The sequence below is a fragment of the Corythoichthys intestinalis genome, chromosome 2 (genome assembly GCF_030265065.1).
Source record: "Corythoichthys intestinalis isolate RoL2023-P3 chromosome 2, ASM3026506v1, whole genome shotgun sequence".
Lineage (NCBI taxonomy): Eukaryota > Metazoa > Chordata > Actinopteri > Syngnathiformes > Syngnathidae > Corythoichthys > Corythoichthys intestinalis.
This window is the reverse complement of record NC_080396.1, coordinates 52,272,381-52,283,242: the sequence shown is the minus strand read 5'-3', so window position 1 is coordinate 52,283,242 and position 10,862 is coordinate 52,272,381.

The window sequence follows — 10,862 nt, the reverse complement described above, 5'->3', positions numbered from 1 at the left end:
TTTCTTCACTCACTGCATATCTACGAGTTACTTTTTGTTTCTTTCACATTTTGATTGTTGATGTGATCCCTAAGAGACAGGTTTCTTAATTTTGCCAAGGTAGGCCCTACTTCCCCATCTTCATTCGGAGATTGCGTCTGTACTTGCTCGTAAATGGTGAGATACGTGTGATTTACCCATCGCTGGGGTGTAAGGTGCACTCAGCACTGTCCTGACATGTCTGTGCCAAAGCCCAACAGGGGTGTAATTACCTGAGACTGGGTCAGCACTTTATTCAGGGTAAAAATACCTCCCTACTTGTAGAAGACAGGCCTGTACCTTGCAAAGGGAACCCTATCACACATTTAGCTCAAGTGCTCATCTTCCTTTCAGTTTTTTTGTATCTATGATGAAACATCACGGCACAATCAGTCACTCTCTTGACTCCCAGACAAAACATTTCCATCATCTTTAACATGCTAAGCTCTGACCTAGAAAAGTAAAGACGGGCACTGTTCCTCTCTCTACTTTGAACTACAGCTGCCTTGGAGTCCAGTACCTTTCCACACTCCCTTTCCACCCTTTCACACCACATCTGTCTTTCTGCCCTCTGAGTTAAGGACAGCAAGGGCTAAGCAGACATGCAGAGGACAGCTCCGCACCAATATGGAGACAGAGACAGCTTGTCTCTATTAAATGGTATGTGCTCATGCCGCAAATCACAGACACATGTTTCGCCTCACCCCTCCCACCCTGTGGCTGTTGCCTCGCTTCTCCACTACCTAATGCAGCGTAATCACCCTCATTACCTAATGAGACCCTACTGTGCACACACATCCCTTGACTCTCTCCATAGCCATTTCGCTCGTCAACCAACATAGTAAATGGCAGCCACATGCCCTCAAATAAACGGATAACTCTGAAACTTGCATGTAGTAAACTATCAACAGTGTAACTTGCTTCAAAACACTGTAAGGCTTTTTAATAACACAATGATACCATTGTAGTATGCATTATCAACAGGACAGTGAGCAATGCATTAAGCCGGCAGCTGGGAGGGAGAACCCACTCATTAGCTCCCTTCAATGTATCTACTTCCTCTAATCTCTTACAATAACATAATCTCTTTAAAAGTGCTGCAGCTCAACTCCAATCTCCCTAAAACCTGACACGTGATTAAGGTCAATCTCCAGTAAATCTTAAACTGTGGGGTTCTGTGAACCCCCAATGTCCCAGCAGTGTAAAATAAGGTCTAGTGTGGTTTGTACATTTATGTTACACACTGTGCAGAATATTAGACTGCCTTAAAAGTAAATTATATTATGTATTTTTCTGATACAGACACGTATCTCCAAGCACAACACAAGCATCACTGCCAAGCTTTTTTAATTGGCGCCTGGGCGGGTGTCTGATCCTACAGCAGTTTGTATCCCTTTCACAGTCTCAATTCCATCGCAGCCCAGTAGTAAAGCACACAGTGCTGCTCTTTTTTATTATTTGATGTTTTTCCATCGTGTCTCTTGACTCCAAACCGCTTACAGATGTTGGCAGTGAGGAGCGTTGTGGCAACTCCAAACGAGGAAATCTAAATAGAGATCAGGCTGTAAAATATAAAAGAAGGCCCACAGAAAGAGAAAACAAGAAGAGCAGATTTGAACGTGTAGAGAAGAAAGCTGAGCGTTAATAGAGAATTGATGTAGAAAATGGGTAGGGCTACATTTGTGCATTTGGAGCTGTGATTTGACAACTGTGTTTTCATTTAGCTAGTGAACTTTGAATTTTTTAACTTGAATCAAATCGCTATTTCAAAAGGCTGACAAATATAGGCCGATGATGATGATGATGGACTGTTTTTACTCAAAAGGACTGCCCCCGTACTTTGAGTTGTGAATATTGGCCATCAGGAATCTGGGCAAAGCTATATTTCGACAAAACTATTGTAGTAGTTGCAAGCCAAGAAAAAAAGGCTGATAATTGATCCTATTAAAAATGTAACATGCATAGAAAACACTACTTATTTTTCTCTAGTCAGTGGCTCATTGGCAAGTTTTCCTCTGAAAATAGCTGGCTATGTCATGTAGGAATCATAGCCTTCAGTGGAGACCCCCCGCCCCCTCAAGTCCTATACTGTAAAACGATTGGTTGGGTCAATGGTATAAAGGATGGCTGATACCTCCTACCACTTGCTAAACGGAAAATGGCCATGTACTGATATATGAGGGAGGATATGTTTTTAACTGGCATGTCCTTCTCTAACCTGAAGTTCCACTGCATGTTAAATTCCACTCAGGCACCTGTGTGGGAGTAAACAAGGCAAGAGTGGAAAGTGCATTCTCCAACAAGCCAGTCACCGCTTGGTGATTGTAAAGACAACTGACCCCTCTACCTCCTCCTTCTGCCACCCCCATTTTATTTATTAATGGGCCCATTCAATTATTTACCGCCCATCTAAGGACCAATGACTCGCCAGAAGTTAACTGTCACACAAACTGGCAGTAAACTCAGTTTTAATGTGAGGTGTGTATACCATGTTCTTAACACGTAATTTAAGTAATAGCTCAGTAGCTAGCTGTGAAACTGATTTGTATTTGTTTTAAAACATTGTTAATTTTATTCACCACTCATACAGGATTTTCTAAATCTCAAATGCTTAGTTAAACATTGACATAGTAATAAAATATTCACCATCACATCATGATGGCAAAAACCTGGGATAATCCTGCATTCTCCAACTTGTTGTAAATCTTTGTAATGAGCGCAGAGTTTAACAGCCACGTGTACTTTGCATGTGTGCTGATGTGCTTCAGTATGTTCCTTAAACAAATGATCTTTTCTTTAGTAGAGGTGGATCGTTCAGGCATATCGTGGACCAATTGCTGTCTTTTCTTATCTTCTTTTGCACTCCTTATCTCCACAGTGACCAAATGCAGATCAATCCCACCCGGAATTAGGTTTCACATCCCGGAAGCAGAGGTGTACACAACTACACATGGGTCACTGTCATTGACTTGCTGTGGACATTTGTGTCTATCATAGCCACTAAGGTTTGATTGTGACTAAGCAGGTACCAATGCATGAAAAAAGTGGGGTCAGATGTTGTGTGTTTTGTTGTGACATTAGATAATTTCCCTCTTGGGTATTAAAAGGAAACAGTCAATTCAAACAGACATGTACAAAATGGCCACAACTTAATTTTGTTGTTTTACCGACACTATAATGACACGACATACCATTGAAACTAAAACATCAGTCCATAGAGCGTAAGCTTCCACGTAGGCAAAACATAAGTTGCCAACCTGTATTCAAACTAGAAAGACGAGATATGGCTACACACATTCCACTGCCTACTTGAATGGGAGAATAATGTGAACACACACATACAGTACATACTATACATACATACGTACATACATACATATACATACTTACAAATACAGTAAACTGTTACATATAAAATATGCATATGTACAGTACATACAGATTTTATATTCAATCAAATACATACATACAGTGGGGCAAACATTTATTCAACCACTAATTGTGCAAGTTCTTCCACTTGAAAATATTAGAGAGGCCTGTAATTGTCAACATGGGTAAACCTCAACCATGAGAGACAGAATGTGGAAAAAAAACAGAAAATCAAATTGTTTGACTTAAAGAATTTATTTCCAAATCATGGTGGAAAATAAGTATTTGGTCAATACCAAAAGTTAGTACCAAATCTCAATACTTTGTTATGTACCCTTTGTTGGCAATAACAGAGGCCAAAGGTTTTCTGTAACTCTTCACAAGCTTTTCACACACTGTTGCTGGTATTTTGGCCCATTCCTCCATGCAGATCTCCTCTAGAGCAGTGATGTTTTGGGGCTATCGTTGGGCAAAACAGACTTTCAACTTCCTCCACAGATTTTCTATGGGGTTGAGATCTGGAGACTGGCTAGGCCACTCCAGGACTTTGAAATGCTTTTTACAAAGCCACTCCTTTGTTGCCCTGGCTGTGTGTTTGGGATCATTGTCATGCTGAAAGACCCAGCCATGTCTCATCTTCAATGCCCTTGCTGATGGAAGGAGATTTTCATTCAAAATCTCTTGATACAAGGCACCATTCATTCTTTCCTTTACACAGATCAGTCGTCCTGGTCCCTTTGCAGAAAAACAGCCCCAAAGCATGATGTTTCCACCCTCATGCTTCACAGTGGGTATGGTATTCTTCGGATGCAATTCAGTATTCTTTCTCCTCCAAACAAGAAAACCTGTGTTTCTACCAAAAAGTTGTATTTTGGTTTCATCTGACCATAACACAGTCTCCCAGTCCTCTCCTGGATCATCCAAATGCTCTCTAGCGAACCGCAGACAAGCCTGGACGTGTACTTTCCTCAGCAGGGGGACACGTCTGGCAGTGCAGGATTTAATTCCTTGGCGACGCATTGTGTTACTGATAGTAGCCTTTGTTACTGTGGTCCCAGCTCTCTGTAGGTCATTCACTAGGTCCCCTCGTGTGGTTCTGGGATTTTTGCTCACCGTTCTTGTTATCACTTTGACACCATGGGGTGAGATCTCGCATGGAGCCCCAGATCGAGGGAGATTATCAGTGGTCTTGTACGTATGTCTTCCATTTTCTAATAATTGCTCCCACACTTGATTTCTTTACACCAAGCATTTTACCTATTGCAGATTCAGTCTTCCCAGCCTGGTGCAGGTCTACAATTTTGTCTCTGGTGTCCTTCGACAGCTCTTTGGTCTTGGCCATAGTGGAGTTTGGAGTGTGACTGACTGAGATTGTGGACAGGTGTCTTTTATACCGATAATGAGTTAAAACAGATGCCATTAATACAGGTAACGAGTGGAGCCTCGTTAGACCTCGTTAGAAGAAGTTAGACCTCTTTGACAGCCAGAAACCTTGCTTGTTTGTAGGTGACCAAATACTTATTTTCCACTGTAATTTGGAAATACATTTTTTAAAAATCAAACAATGTGTTTTTCTGTTTTTTTTTTCACATTCTGTCTCTCATGGTTGAGGTTTACCAATGCTGACAATTATGGACCTCTCTAATCTTTGCAAGTAGGAGGACTTGCACAATTGGTTGTTGACTAAGTACTTATTTGCCCCACTGTACATCTACATCTATTTGTTGGCACTCATTCTACCTTATTTTAAGCAGCTCTTCACTCTTGCAGGGCCATTGACCCTGATTGAAATTTAATCAGGAGCCTGAAAACTGTGGCTCCAGAGCCGCATGTGGCTCTTGTCATCCTCATGCTTTAATTTTATATTTATTATGTCACTTTGCCATTAAATTTCTGCCACAATTCCATGTGCGTAATAGGACATTCCATGTGCGTAATATTAAATACAGAGAACAAAAACTTGTTTTAAGTTCACAAGTATGTGTTTTGTGTAAAGAAGAATGCTTTATTTGCGGAAAGTGTGTTTTTGTTGCAAATTCACAATTCATTAGTTATTTTCTGCGCTAGTTTCACCCTTATTGCCAGCGGCGTGCACATACAATTTGGGGGGCAGGTGCTCAGAGGGGAAAAAAGGGCACCTTTTGCAGCGTATGTACAGTGCCTTGCAAAAGTATTCGGCCCCCTTGAACCTTGCAACCTTTCGCCACATTTCAGGCTTCAAACATAAGGATATAAAATTTTTATATTTTTTCAAGAATCAACAACAAGTGGGACACAATCGTGAAGTGGAACAAAATTTATTGGATAATTTAAACTTTTTTAACAAATAAAAAACTGAAAAGTGGGGCGTGCAATATTATTCGGCCCCCTTGCGTTAATACTTTGTAGCGCCAGCTTTTGCTCCAATTATGGTGTTACATGGTAAATGGTGTTACACTTATATAGCGCTTCTCCACCTTTCAAGGCGCTCAAAGCGCTTTACACTATCTCACCATCCACCTACTGGTGACACAGCACCAGGAGCAACGTGGGGTTCAGTATCTTGCTCAAGGACACTTAGGCGTGTTCATCAGGGCGGAGAATTGAACGGACAAACCCCTGGGTTTGGGGGACAACTACTCTACCACTGAGCCACACCACCCCTTACAGCTGCAAGTCGCTTGGGGTATGTTTCTATCAGTATTGACTGACATTCTTGCCCATTCTTCCTTGCAAAACAGCTCGAGCTCAGTGAGGTTGGATGGAGAGTGTTTGTGAACAGCAGTCTTCAGCTCTTTCCACAGATTCTCGATTGGATTCAGGTCTGGACTTTGACTTGGCCATTCTAACACCTGGATACGTTTATTTTTGAACCATTCCATTGTAGATTTGGCTTTATGTTTTGGATCATTGTCCTGTTGGAAGATAAATCTCCATCCCTGCATCCATCTTCCCGTCAATTTTAACCATCTTCCCTGTCCCTGCTGAAGAAAAGCAGGCCCAAACCATGATGCTGCCACCACCATTTTTGACAGTGGGGATGGTGTGTTCAGGGTGATGAGCTGTGTTGCTTTTACGCCAAACATATCGTTTTGCATTGTGGCCAAAAAGTTCAATTTTGGTTTCATCTGACCAGAGCACCTTCTTCCATATGTTTGGTGTGTCTCCCAGGTGGCTTGTGGCAAACTTTAAACGAGACTTTTTATGGATATCTTTGAGAAATGGCTTTCTTCTTGCCACTCTTCCATAAAGGCCAGATTTGTGCAGTGTACGACTGATTGTTGTCCTATGGACAGACTCTCCCACCTCAGCTGTAGATCTCTGCAGTTCATCCAGAGTGATCATGGGCTTCTTGGCTGCATCTCTGATCAGTTTTCCCCTTGTTTGAGAAGAAAGTTTGGAAGGACGGCCGGGTCTTGGTAGATTTGCAGTGGTCTGATGCTCCTTCCATTTCAATATGATGGCTTGCACAGTGCTCCTTGAGATGTTTAAAGCTTGGGAAATCTTTTTGTATCCAAATCCGGCTTTAAACTTCTCCACAACAGTATCTCGGACCTGCCTGGTGTGTTCCTTGGTTTTCATAATGCTCTCTGTACTTTAAACAGAACCCTGAGACTATCACAGAGCATTTATACGGAGACTTGATTACACACATTTGGATTTTATTTATCATCATCGGTCATTTAGGACAACATTGGATCATTCAGAGATCCTCACTGAACTTCTGGAGTGAGTTTGCTGCACTGAAAGTAAAGGGGCCGAATAATATTGCACGCCCCACTTTTCAGTTTTTTATTTGTTAAAAAAGTTTAAATTATCCAATAAATGTTGTTCCACTTCACGATTGTGTCCCACTTGTTGTTGATTCTTGACAAAAAAATTAAATTTCATATCTTTATGTCTGAAGCCTGAAATGTGGTGAAAGGTTGCAAGATTCAAGGGGGCCGAATACTTTTGCAAGGCACTGTAAGTACCAGCCCAGCTGCCTCGTTAGAAAAATGTGACTTAATAAAAGAGAAAAAAACATTTTTATATTTTATATATATCTATGTATATATTTAAATAAATCGCAGTCTATTCCAAATTGACAAGAGTCAACAAATACTTTAATTTTCTGATTCATTCTTTTGGAGGCATGATTGCTGATTCAAGTGATAAATATTAAAAAATAAAATAAAATAAAGAAAAACAGCAATAACAACAATATGAATAAGCCTGCTTGGCGACATTACAACAGGGCACATACTACATGGCTGATTTTATGTTTGGCATTTAGCATTCTTAAAATATGCATTGTTATTATAACAGTGTATCTCTGTGCCCACACTCAAACAAGGGAGCCTACAGTTTTTATTTCATTTTCATTTTTATTCACTTTCTACTACATACTCAGTTTCATTTCTTCCAGACGAGTTTCAAATATATATATTTTGTGTGCGTTTATTTTGATTCTTATTAGTTTTTGTTTAGCAGCAACATTCTCCCGAAGTAGCAGTACTAGTACTAATAAACATGCAAACACATTACTCAATATTGAGCTATAATAATGTAATGTCCGAAACAATGTGAGTCCCCTTTAAGAGACGCTCTGGACATGTGGGCTTTGACGTAGGGGGAAGCGAGCAAGTGGAGTGCTGGGAGCTAGTAATGGATGACACACTCCGCTGCAGCCCGCAGTGCTATTGTTGGCATTGTTGTCACATTAAAGCTGTGCTTCTCAATTATTTTCTGTTAGGACCCCAACCCCCCCCCCCCACCCCCACCCCCATGAAAACGTAAATGTTTCGCGCACCCCACCCCCACCCAACTCTCTGCCGCCACTGTAAATAGTATCATTCGTCCATAAAATTAGCATTATAGGTACACCTCTGCCCAACATTATGTCCTTTTTTTCTTATAAAGAAAATAGATCAACTTACAATGAAATATAACTTTATTAATATTGTTTTGTTTGAAACAAAAAAGAAAAAGTGCATCAATTTAGCTGAATCAAAAAAAACAAAAAAAAAGTCACATCCAAACATTAAAAATAAACTGTAAGCACATTTTTTTACCATTTGATACTGAAAAATAAAATTAAAAATAATAAAATCTATAGATAGTAAACTCAAATTGATTAGCAAAATTAACTCATGAGGACACTATGCCAAACAATTTGACCGAGCAAACAAAAATGAATAGAACAAAAACGACAGTGTCATTGGACAGAGGGACAGTTTTTGCTGCAGGCAGTATCAGCTCCTTTACTGTACTGTATTGTGGGGTTATTTTGCACTCAGCATGCTATACAGTGCTTGTTGGATTACTGATGTAACACTCCCAAAGCAAGACGATTGTTAGGATTATCCGGCGGGTTTTCGATGAAAATCAATCAAGCGGCTTCATCATGAGATTGGGGTCTAATGTCTTTAAGTAACGTCTTAATTGATTTGGCTTCCCGTTGTCCGCTACAAACATTTTTAGACACAGTAAACTGAGTGGTCTTTCCTCGTCTTCCACTGAATTAAAAGTCAAAGCCAAACGGCCCAAAAACGGCGCATTCCTGGCGGTTGGGGGAGAACCGGAGGTGAGGGTGGTCGTTGTGACTCTCCTAAGCCGAACATGGAAAATGAGAGCACCACTGCCACCCACTGAGTAGATGTGCAATGACACTTTATTCTAGTACGGCAAAAAATATTTTATGTTACCGGAGGTCGCATGCGCCACCCCCGGCATTGCTCTGCTTCCCCCTTAGGGGCGTGCCCCACTATTTGAGAAGTACTGCATTAAAGTGGGTGAAGCCATTCCTCACTCCTCTCCTCTCTCAGCCAAAGGCATTACAGTATATATCGTATTGGCCCGGATATAGGACGGTGTTTTTTGCATTGAAATAAGACTGAAAAAGTGGGAGTCGTCTTATATTTGGGGTCTAGACATTATACCCATTCACGACGCGAGATGGCGCCAGATATCAGTGAAGCGAATGCTGAACTTGCGGAGTAATGTTCTGTCATGACATCTCAGCTACTCTTAAGTTTAGCCAGTTTGCATTATTTTATTGCAATGCTTTTCCTTATTCAGATTTGTTTCAAGACTACAGTTACAGTTAGACCTCACTTTGATGGTTAATACAGTTATTGCAATTTTGTTGTTTTATCACAATGGATTGGTTTATTTACATTTCAAAAACCAGAAGTCATTCATTTACGAACGTGATTGCACTTTAGTTTACATATTTAAATGTTCAGATATTAAGATTTGAATGAGGCAAAATAACATTCTTTCTCTCTCAAATATATTGTTATAATCATCTGTTTCAGATGTACTGTGACTATTTTCTGTATAAAATTTAATTTGGTGTTCAAAAAGTCTTTTTTTCCAACTTGAGTCTTGAAAAAGAGGCGGTCGTCTTATAATCAGGGCCGTCTTATATTCGGGCCAATATGATAGTTTTATTTATTTTTCCTACCGACACTGGTTGTGTGCTGGTCGCCACAATGGCTAGCCTAGCTTGTTTAACGGGTGGGACTAGGCATTTGGCTAATTTAGATATTTGTACAGAGACAAAAGCTACTTGACGAGACAAATAGTCAAGGAACTGATGTTTAGGAGGGCACATACACAATCTTTTTATCTCTGTGTAGGGGCTGTAGGCTTGATGAAAGCTATTGTACTGTGCTGTGACGTGTTTCCACGTTTGGAGAACATAGGGTGCTGTCACAGTGATTATGGCTGCAGCGCTTGGGGGGCACACGCATTACTAACATGATAATGATCATGACTTAATAACCTTGATAAGGGCACTTGCCAGGTTAAGGGCAAGGGCCAGTGCTTGAGCACCACCTGGCGTCTATGTGTGCACACCAGTGCTTCTCGGTCACGTAGAACCATGTTTTTCCCTGTTTGTGAAACTCACTTCACTCGTGCTTGCGATTCTTTTCTATTTACAAATATGCCACTATTCTTAAGCAATCCGGGGTCGAGATGCAGGGCAAATTCTGAATGGCTGCTTACTATCCAAAAGATTCACCAATTGTTCATTGTTGTTGTCGCCTATTTGCTAAAAATGACAGTTAGAGATGTCCCGATCGATCGGCATCGGGTCCGATCACGTCATTTTCAAAGTAGCGGAATTGGCAAAAAAATATCGGACATGCCTTTTTATATATATATATATATATATATATATATATATATATATATATATATATATATATATATATATATATATATATATATTCTTTAATTAAATCATTTTCTAATTGTATTTAACGTTACAGACATAATATGTTACACTCATCCAGAGTCTTTAGTTTAGGCTTAAGGTAGGATTATCAAATTTATCCCGGTAACGGCGTTAATTAATATTTTTAAAAATGTATCACGTTAAAATATTTAATGCAATTAATGCATGCGCTGCACGACCCACTCACGCATTGTCGCGTTCAATCTGTAATGGTGCTGTTTTACCTATACAGAGAGCTACAAGGCAGCGTAAAATGAGTAGAGTGAATTTT